At 34.4% G+C, this 10,164-nt stretch overlaps 1 protein-coding gene across 6 annotated transcripts in view; it reads left to right on the top strand.

Moving 5' to 3' along the window:
• The window catches only part of LOC115216671 (neuroglian-like), an 826,540-nt gene that overhangs the window by 480,725 nt on the left and 335,651 nt on the right, over positions 1-10,164 (top strand). The gene's annotated exons all lie outside the window — the stretch shown is intronic.

Genomic DNA, 10,164 nt, shown 5'->3' with positions numbered 1-10,164 from the left:
TATTTACTTAATTTGTCAAATTGCTTTAGATATATTTTAATCAGTGAGAACATTTGCATCCATTAGTCTACAAGTATTTTCTTCTCTGTCTTTAATGACTATGTCTGGTCGATTAGCCTGGATCGTTCTGTTGGTGTTGACTGGAAAATCCCAGAGGATAATGACATTTTTACATTCAATGACTGGCTCAGGATGATGTTCATACCAGTATGTAGGAGTGCTGATTTTGTAATGTTTACATATTTTCCAATGTAAATACTGTAAATACATCCCTATCATGATGATTTTTATATTTGTTTGGTGTCAGCACTGGACATCTCAAGACGAGATGGTCTATTGTTTCATCAAATTTATCACAGAATCTGCATTTACGGTCAGAACTGTTTTGAAGAATGTTAGCCTGGTAGTTTTTGGTAAGTAAGCTTTGATCTTGTGCCACCAATTTGAAACCTTCAGTCTTGAGCTTCTCAGCCACTGGTGGGTCGTTGCTTGGTCTACATCAATATTTTGGCTTCATAGTACATACTGTCTATGTGTCTATGCGGAGGTTTCTGGCTCCACCGCTCCTCAATTTGTTTCTGCCTGTTCTTTTTTGCAGTCTGTTTGATCTGTTTTGCTTTTTTCATGGCAGTGGTTTCAGGTTCTTCATCTAATTCAGGGTTAATGCCAAGTTCCCTTGCAACTTTGCAAGCTTCCTTGACAATAGAATGTGATCTTTTGCTGCTTTCGTGTTTGCACACAAGCCACAGCAACCAGTCTTCTTTATTAGATAAATACTTGTTCCTTGCTATTGTGGAGGTCATATAGCACAGTTCTACCTGCATCATTCCTCTTCCCCCATTACTTCTAAGTAGGTACAGACAATCAATATTTGCTTTTGAGTGGTGCATGTTCTTAGATGTTAGTAGTTTTCTTATCTTCCTGTCCATGCACTGGAGTTCTGTAAGATTCCAGTTAATGATGTTAAAACTGTATCAGACCTCTAGAAGTGCCAGGGTGTTAATGGTTTCAATGTGATTTTTTGAAGTTTAGTTCAGTTTTTAGTATGAATCATCTTATTATTATTATTAGTAGTAGTAGTAGTAGTATTAGTATTTTACTTCTCAGAGCTCTTGGTCGTACTTTGCTCTGATTGATTCCGTAAGAGCAAACAGCAACCTGTTCTTTGAGCTCTCACAGGGTCTCTTTCCACAAATTATAAATTTTGGTTCTTGGATGTTAACTTATTCATGGAAGACACTCAGCACCTAAGCACCAATTTATTATTATTATTGTGGCCAATAAAAGGATTATTATTATTATTATTATTATTATTATTATTATTATTGTTATTATTTTTATTACCATTATTATTATTATTATTATTATTGTTGCTATGATCGTTAAGGCGGTGAACTGGCAGAATCATTAGCATGCTGGGTGAAATGCTTATCAGCATTTCGTTCATCTTCAAAGTCAACCACTGATGTTGACTTTGCCTTTCATCTTTTGGGGGTTGATAAATTAAGTATTGGTGAAACATTGGGGACAATGTGATTGACTAACCTCCTCCCCACAAATTTCAGGCTTTGTGCTTATAGTAAAAAGGATTATTATTATTATTATTATTATTATTATTTTTATTTTTATTAAGGCTGCAAGACGGCAAAAACGTTTAGCAGCATTTTGTCCATCTTTACGTACGTTTTAAGTTCAAATTCTGCTGAGGTCAACTTTGTCTTTCATCCTTTCGGGCTCGATAATTTAAGTACCAATGAAATACTGGGGTTGGTGTAATCAACTAGTCCCCTCCCACAAAATTTCAGGCTTTGTGCCTTTAGTAGGAAGGATTATATTATTATTATTATTATTATTATTATTATTATTATTATTAAGGTGGCAAGCTGGCAGAATCATCAGCATGCCAGGTGAAATGCTTAGCAGTATTTTACCCATTGCTATATTCTGAGTTCAAATTTCACCAAGGTCAATTTTGCCTTTCATCCTTTCGAGGTCAATAAATTAAATACCAGTCAAGTACTGGGGTCGATGCGATCATCTATACCCCGCCCCTCAAATTCCAGGTCTTCTGCCTATAATAGAAAGGATTATTATTATTATTAAGGTAGTGAGCTTGCAGAATCATTAGCATACTGGGAAAAATGCTTAGTGGCAGTTTGTCCATTCTTACGTTCTAAGTTCAAATTCTACTGAGGTCAACTTTGCCTTACCTCTTTCAGGGGCCGATAAATTAAGTACCAGTTGAGACCTGGGGGTCGATGTAATTGACTTAATCTTTCCCCAAAACATCAGGCCTATAGTAGAAAGGATTATTATTACTATTATATGCATACAAGCATATACACATATGCAGCCTGGCATCCCAAATCATATATGTATACATCTGTTTATGTACACATGTATGCATACATATGAAAGTGTGTGCTTGCATACATATGAACATGTGTACTTGCATACATATAACTTAGTGTGCATAAATTGTTGTGTGTGTGTGTGTGTATGGAGGGATGAATGTTTGCATGCACATGTAGATATGTGCACTAGAATATGTATGTTATACATATATTTATGTAATAGAATATGTGTATGCTTGTATGTACAAATATGTGGTGTGCATATATGAGATAAAAGAGTCTACATGCATATATATACACTATAGCTTACACACCAACAAAGTATGAAGAAACATAATGTTAGCACAAAACGGCTATGGATATATATCCTAAGTGGTAGGTGAGCATTACACAGCCACCAAACACAGTAAATTTCCTTTACAATAGTTCTTTTTTTTTCCACAATATATTGTAATCTAGTTGTAATTTGCTTTCTAACTGCATGATTTACCCTGAGAAACATATTAAATTGGGTACAAGTAGCATTTTGTTTAGAATTAGCATAAAATTTATGTTTATTTTTAAGTAGTTCCAGACCCAGTGATAACAACCACTGTATGCCACAGGAATCAACTGATATTTGATCTGCCCCTAGTATAGTCCAAGTACCATCAGTTAAAACTCAAGTCATGAACAATAATCACTACTAAATTCCACTTTAAAATATCAAATCAATCAAATCAAATTTACTGGCAGGAGAAGAGCACAATGTGCTTAAGCCATGTAAAAAGAAAAGTTATTGTTACATACAGTTTTATACATTAGTTGCCACAGTTGTCTAGAGACTCTTTGAACAGGGGAGTGGTGAGCAGTTGAATGACATCTTGCGGTAGCTTGTTCCACGGGGCTGCGATGCGGACAGAAAATGCAGCCTTCTGCCTGTTGAGTCGAAAGTGTCAGGGATAGAGTTTGCAATCATGCCCACGAAGACCGTTATCCGGTGCAGAGGTGAAAAATTCTGCAAATCTCGTTGAAGATGTTGAAAGCCAGGATGAGATCTTCCCACATCCTCCATCATTCAAGTGAAGGTAATGCCAGCCGTTGGAGACATTCGTCATATGTAAGCTTAGACAAACCCGTGACCATTTGGGTGGCTAAGCACTGAACCTGCTCCAAGTGCTGAATGTCTTTCTAGAGATATGGATTTGAGGCCTAGATGCAATATTCGATGATGGGTCGAACTAGAGTGATGTATAAAGGCTGAAAGATGTCCATTGAAAGGATGACAAAGGACCGGCAGATGAGAAAAAGATTACTTCTGACTTTGTTTTCTGCCTTGATACACTGTCATGTTGGTTTGAAATATATCGAACACAACCACTAAGTGATTAAAACATTTTTGCCAATATCATGATTTCTATGGAATATGCACTATTCAAATCTTAAAATAAAAATAGACATTCCCAAAATCTATACTAATACTTTTAAAAATTCATTACAACTTTTCTTGAACTCACCAGATTATAACTTTACCCACAGATGTTGTTTTATAGAATAAATATTGATGTATGATATATTTTATGAATTTTATAATTTGCCTGATACATTATACATTTACATAGGGAACTTGAAGTAATTTGCACTCTTTTTGTATACCCATATGAAAAGCTAGTAATTCCTTCTAAGATGTTCTCAGTATTATCCAAGTAGGATCTAAATGATGTATCACAAAGCTTCAAAGACCACAATATAAGTCACTTAAAAATTCAAGAACAAGAAACTTCAATAATAACTATACCAAATTTAACTTTGAATAACTAATATGTGAGTGTCTTCTCACTGTCTTAACATTGTTTGCATACCATATAATCATTATCAACTTCATATAGATAGTGTAGTTGTTCACAACAGCCTCACAAATATCCCCAGCTGTTTGTTGTTCAAAAGACCTAGGGAAATAGTACCTTACTCGGAAACAATTGAGGAGTGGTAACAGAAAAGGCATCTGGCAATAGAAAAATTGTCTCAGTAAATGTTGTCTGACCCATGCTAGCATGGGAAAGTGGATGTTAAAACAATGCTATGATATATTTCATCATCTTATACATATATAACACAGTTAATTACTTATGGTCAACCACTTTTCCATATGTTAATTTGTCTTTACAGGAATACATACATACATATATATATATATATATATATATATATATATATATATACATATGCAGACACACATCTGAAATTTATTTATTTGTTCATTTTTATATTTATGTTTAATTTACATGATGGTTATTTCTCCCGGTATTCCCAATATCCCTACTCCTACACTCACTTATCATTCATTCCCTGTTTCTTTCTGGAAAGTTCCATTAACTGCCACATATGTTGTTTCTCACTCAGCTTGCACAGCCAACAACAGAAGACTTATAAGCAGTCAGCAATCACCATTACCCTCACTACTACCAACACTACCACTTCTACCATCACTCCCACTGCTATCGCCACAACCATAATACCATCACTACTACCACCATTACCACTTACTCTACAACAACAACACTACTACCACTGCAAGTGCTAATACCACTACAACACCATCAACTCCACCAGCACCATCAGCAACACCATCATCAGTACCACTGCCATCATCACCAACAAAATTACTACCACCACCGCTACAACTAGCACTGTCACTACATCTGCATTTCTTCAATCATAACAAACAAATTTTTATCACCACTACAACAACTGCCATTGCTAATATTAATGAATGACAGCCCACTATAACAAGAACAACATCATCATCAATAGCATTCCCTGTCAAGCTTATCTCACCCAGATGCATTGTGTCTCCCTGCCCACTTACCACAGAGTGCCTTACCTGCAGCACTTCTTTCATTACATGCAGGCACATATACATTCATGTATGCAAATGTAAAGCATCTCTACATATACACATTGATATATGTATATACACAATCTCTTTCTTTCTCCCTCCCCTTTTTTCTCTTTTACTCTCATGCACACACCTACATATACACTGTGCACACGTACTGATTCAGACACACACTAACATACATTATATAGAAACAGTCTTCATACATTGCTGCATCACACTATCCCATAGTGGTTGTATACTGCGTGTTGTAAATTTCAGAACATGGAGTATTTATGTATTGAAAAGTGGTGGGCAGAAGGAAAACCCAAGGATGAAAACAAAATTATGAACCACTGAAGTAGCCATAACAACAATAAAAATGAGAACATTATACAAAAATAGCAAAACAAAGCTTCATAATGGTTTAGAATTATGAAAATTGCTAGTAGGAAATATAATTAAATGAAATAATGTATGTGTGTGTACACAAACACACACTTTATATATCTTGCTCTCTCTCTCACACACACACACACGCATGCACACATACACACACACACACACACACACACACACACACACACACACACACACACACACACACACACACATGCACACATACACACATACACACACAAATGCACACATGCATGATTGTATGTATATAATCTGGCTGAATGGCTAAGAATTTCATATCATAACCACAAGGTACTATGTTCAATACAATGCAGTAGGATCGAACTTGGGACCTTATGTTTATCATGAACTGTCAGTTCATATTGCCTTGGGTTGATCCATAAATCATAAGTAAAATTGGGTTGACGGAATCTGTACAGAAGCCTGTCAAGAAGATTGTTCTTGTAATTCAAAAGGGACAGCCTTGTCACGTACTGTGTCGTGCTGTTTCTGCTTATAAATTTTGTTAAAGGTACACATGTCTTTGGAATGTTCAACCACTTACATGTTAATTTAGGAGAATGTTATTCAGCTGATTGAACAACTGAATTATCATTGCCTTATACACACACATATAAGTGTGTGTATGTCTGTATATATGTATATATATATATAATATTATATATATATATATATATATATATATATATATATATACTTATTTATTTATGTATATATACGTATATATGTGTGTATGTATATATATGTATGTATGTATATATATATATATATGTATGTATGTATATATGTATGTATATATATATGTATGTATATAGATATGTATATATATATATATATTATATATATATATATATACATACACACCTTCATAGCAGAATCACTACCAGAACTAGAGAAGAATTTAAAGTGTGGAAGCAAGGTTTAGAATCAAAAGGCCTTACAGTCAATATTGCAAAGACCAAAGTTCTAGAAAGGAGGAAGGCGAATACATCACACACCCCTTCAGGTAGTTGGCCCTGCTCAATCTGTAGAAAAGGTGTAAATAGAAACTCCATAAAATGTACCCAGTGTAAGCTATGGACACATAAGAGGTGCAGCAACATCAAAGGAAGATTAACCAGGAAGATAGCTTTTGTGTGCAGCAGATGCACAGGGGCAATAAACACCACAGATGCTCAGAAAATAGATTCCATCACATGCCAGAAGGAGAAACTAGAAGTAGTTGATAGCTTCTGCTACCGAGGTGACCAAGTTAGTAGTGGAGGTGGATGCTCAGAGAGTGTTACCACTAGAATAAGAATAGCCTGGGCAAAGTTTAGAAAGCTTCTACCCCTACTGGTGACAAAGCGCCTCTCACTCAGAGTGAAAGGTAGATTGTACAATGCATGTGTGTGAACTGCCATGCTTCACAGCAGTAAAACATGGGCCGTGACTGTTGAGGACATGCGTAGGCTCAAAAGAAATGAAGCTAGCATGATCCGCTGGATGTGTAATGTCAGTGTGCACACACACACAACAGAGTGTAAGTGCCCTGAGAGAAATGTTGGGCATAAGAAGCATCGGATGTGGCATGCAAGAGAAACGTTTGCACTGGTATGGTCATGTACTATGGATGGATGAGGAGAGCTGTGTAAAGAAGTGCCACTCTCAAACAGTTGAAGGAATTCAGGGAAGAGGTAGAGCCAGAAAGACATGGGATGAGGTGGAGAAGCATGATCTTCGAACGTTGGGCCTCACAGAGGCAATAATGAAACACTGAGACCTCTGGAAATATGCTGTGTCTGCGAAGACCCAGTAAATAAAGTGAGTTCATAGCTGTATCCTCCACCAGTTTTGCATAACCAGTCCCAGCCCATTCAAAATACCTTGGATCATAGGCAACATGCTGTGCTTGAGGAGACCTATTAAGTCAAGTACATCAACATGAAAATGAAAATCAAATGGAAATTGTAGTTGTAATCCTCGTGCCGGTGGCATGTAAAAAGTACCATCCGAACATGGCTGATGGCAGCACTGCTTTGACTGGCTTCCATGCTAGTGGCATGTAAAAAGGACCAACTGATTGTGGTCATTGCTAGCCTCCTCTGGCCCCTGTGCCGGTGGCATGTAAAAAGCACCCACAACACTCACGGAGTGGTTGGCATTAAGAAGGGCATCCAGCTGTAGAAACACTGCCAGATCAGACTGGAGCCTGTATATAGGGGAAGAATTCACAAAAAAAAAAGACGAAGACAGGTGGTGTAGACAACAAACAGATGTATTAGTTTAATGGTGGAGAAGTGAAAAATTCTTTAACGTTTTGAGCCTACACTCTTCCACAGAAAGGAACAAGGAGAGAAAATAAAGGATGTGTAGTGGCTAGCGATCCATCATGGCAATACATATACATATATATATATACTGTTGTGTCTGAGGAGAGTCATTCTCTTTTAGTGCCTTATTATTTAAACACACTCACCAGTAAATTTCCACTTATTTCTTTGCGTCTTACAACCTTTTCAATAGTCTTGATTGTGTCTGTTATTTACACTGCGTTCCCTTTTGTTTGTTTGTGCCCATGTGTGTGGGTCAATGGGTCAGTATGTGTGTGTGCCTATACATGCATGCATGTACGTATGTATGTGTGTGTGTGTTTGCATGAGTATGTATGTATATATGTGTGTATGCATATGTATGTATGTATACACACACACATATATATATATACATGTACATATATATATATATGTGTGTGTGTGTGTACATATATATATACATGTACATATATATACATATATATATATGTATATATATATACATGTACATATATATACATATATATATATGTATATATATATACATATATATATATGTATATATACATATATACTTATATATATATACATATATATAATTATATATATATATATACATACATACAAAATTTAGAGGAATGACCACTAATAGGGGACAGCCTGTATTCTAGAAATAGACGTCAAACTCGTCCACTATTAGTGGTCATTCCTCTAAATTTTGTATGTATAAAATTTTTAATCTTCGGATTTTTAAAAATATGCTAGGCCACTGGTTTTAATTGATTAATATCAATTTCTTCCCTTATTTAATTTTATGTATATATACTTGTATATATATACTTATATATACATACACATAAACACACACACACATATATTGGGGTCATTGTAGAAGGTATTTGTCCAAGGTGCCATGAAGTGGGACTGAACTCAAAACCATGTGGTTTCACAGCATGCCTCTTAAGCATGTAGCCAAAGGCCATTTATATGATTAGGCATGTATTTTAATTGAAAATGTATTGACAAAGAGGGAATTGTAAAGTCATTATATTCCTATTTTCAAAAGAATTCAAACACAAATGGCATTAGAGTAATGGCTCATCATACGCAATAATTAAAATGTGCTTGAAAGTATTACAGCATTGGTTGATCAACTGATACTTTAACAGACACACGTTTGGTTTTAAGGCTTTTGTAGTTTATAAGACTCAAAGGTTTAAATAGATTCTTAATCTATAGGAGATAATTATTTCAAGATACTCAATTTATGTAACTGTACATACAGCACTATATATCTGCATGTGTGTGTGTGTGTGTGCCTGTATAAAGTTATATATACACACACACACATATATATGTATACACATGTATCTATGTTTCTATGTATGCATACATGCATCTTAATATATGTATGATTATCTATTTTTTTTGTATACATATATAAAATATCTTTTTATGAAACTTCAGCTTTCAAAAAAAGCTTGTGTGTATATATGTGTGTGTGCTTGCGTGTATATGTGTCTGTGTAATACACATTTGTGCATCCATTATATATTTATTTTATGAGAATGTATGTATGCATATACATATAATTCTTACTTACAATTGAGATACATACATACATACATACATACATAGTAGTTGTGTGTAAATGCATATATTAATTTTTTTTTTAAATAACATGCACCTATATTAGTAACATATTCTTTTCTTAAACATACATTACATACGTCCATTAGTATATGTACATATATTACATATATATATATATATAGACACATTTGTGTATACATATATAAATATAATCATATATCTAAACACACACACACACACATATGTATGTATATTTAATGGCTTCTATTATATACATTTTTTTTAAAATCATGAATAATGTTTTTCAGATTCCTAAGCATTTGGTAGAACAGATAGGATATATAATTGATATTAATATGCATTAGCAACCTCTTAGATAATTTAGCACATATGTAATGAAAAAAGTTATTTCTATGGTGTATTTGTACACACATATACTTATTATAGTTATATAAATGCATATATAAACCAATAGATAGAAAGACAGTACTTCATAAAAGCAAGTATATATATATAATTCTAAAATGCATAAAAGCAGACTCAGTATACTATAAGACTTTTAAAGTATTTGGTTTTTGAAATATTCATAGAATGCATGTGAATTTATTTCATAATTTTGGCATTGACAGTGTTACAATAAAAAATT

Source organism: Octopus sinensis, linkage group LG1, assembly GCF_006345805.1.
Source record: "Octopus sinensis linkage group LG1, ASM634580v1, whole genome shotgun sequence".
Lineage (NCBI taxonomy): Eukaryota > Metazoa > Mollusca > Cephalopoda > Octopoda > Octopodidae > Octopus > Octopus sinensis.
Note: the sequence above shows the minus strand (reverse complement) of the source record. Positions and strands in the feature narration are given on the sequence as shown.